Source organism: Natrix helvetica (genome assembly GCF_964273705.1).
Source record: "Natrix helvetica genome assembly, chromosome: 11".
NCBI classification, from domain to species: domain Eukaryota; kingdom Metazoa; phylum Chordata; class Lepidosauria; order Squamata; family Natricidae; genus Natrix; species Natrix helvetica.
The window spans coordinates 17766185-17767831 of NC_138562.1; positions in this window are offsets into that span (position 1 = coordinate 17766185).

The following is a 1647-nucleotide window of genomic DNA, read 5'->3' on the forward strand; positions in this document are numbered from 1 at the left end:
CTGCCCTGGGACTGCCTGCTCCCCCCCCCCAAGGGATCTGTCCTACTTGGGGGGGGGCTGATCTCAACCTGCAGAGGGAACCAACTCCCCCATCTTAATTTTTTTTTAAAAAAAAATAAAAATAAAACCAGGATGTGATTTCCCTCTTTTTGCTAAAAGGCGATTGGCTTAATCCTGGTTCGTGGGGTTGGCTTAATCCCAGGTTGTAGACCAGCCTGGCTTCTCAGGGGTTGCCCTTTGTACCCCCTGCTCCAAATGCAACCCTGAGTTTAGACTTTAAAAGCACGGGTGGGGTGGGGGGGAAAGCAGGGGAAAGGATTTTAGCATTGCTCCGCCTATACCTATCTCAACATTTTCTTTCTGGGTTGCAACTGTTTATCTTTAGTGATCCGTAAACAAGCCACTGTTGAGCTCAGCAACATCTCATTTGTGTCTCTCTCCTGGTGGGCAGGCTGGAAGGCTTCCCTGGATGTGGATGCTCTGGGACAAGGTCTATCCTCGTGCCCCAAATCCTGACCTGGAAAACTTTTAACTTACTGCACCTGGTTTGCCAATTGCATCATGGCAGATAGGAGAGCGCTCCAGAGGGTCAACGTCATTGCCCAGAGGATCATAGGTTGCCCTCTCCCTTCTTTGGAAGAGCTTTATAGCTCCCGCTGCCTTAAGAAAGTTCAAAGCATCCTTAAAGATCCATCTCATCCTGGGCACTTTTTTTAAAACTATTACCATCTGGCAGATGGTACAGGATAACAAAAACAAGGACAAATAGGCTGAAAAACAGCTTCTATCCCAGATCAATCACTATACTGAATTCTAAGGAGATGTGTGTTTGTGTTTTTACTTATATAGTTATAATGTACACTGAAGGTACACTTAATGTACACTAAATGTCGTTGTACGATGTGCAGTGACAATAAAGTAAACTAAACTAAAAGGTGAGGAAAATGGAGAAATCTTGCCCAACCTCTGGTTTTTATTATGATTGATGGCACTGTCACTGGTACAATGGATCTCCTAAAGCCATGATGGCAAACCTGTGGCACATGTACCAGAGGTGGCATGCAGACCCCTCTCTGTGGACACATGCGACATTGTCAGATGGTCTTTGTGGGCACCGGGGTGCCGGAAAACTGCCCTGAAAATGGGCAAAAACAGCCATCTGTGTGCCAGTCAGCTGGTCTTCAGGTTTCTGGTACCTTTTAAAAATTGCCATGGATGCCCCTTTCTGAATTGGGGTGATTACTTTCTTCGCTTTTTCCCTTACTGGATCTCCTTACAGATCCCAAGGATCTTCATCCATCCACTTTGAAAAACTAAGCCCAAAGCAACCGCATAATTTACCTGCATATATTCATTCCTTCTATTTGTTTCCGGCTGGTCATTTCCATAATGCATTTAATATCCAGGAGCTATCCGCAATCCGTTTTGAGGTGCTCCATCACTGGATGCTTTTAAAAAGAAACTGGACGTCCATTTGCCTGAAATGGTATAAGGTCTCCTGCTTGGGCTGGGGGTTGAACTAGAAGACCTCCGAGGTCCCTTCCAACTCTGTCATTCTGACTTCACTAGATTGAGACAGAGGGACAATCGCACAATTTTTAATAGGCACATACCACCCAACCACAAGTCAAACCTTTTAAGCCAGAG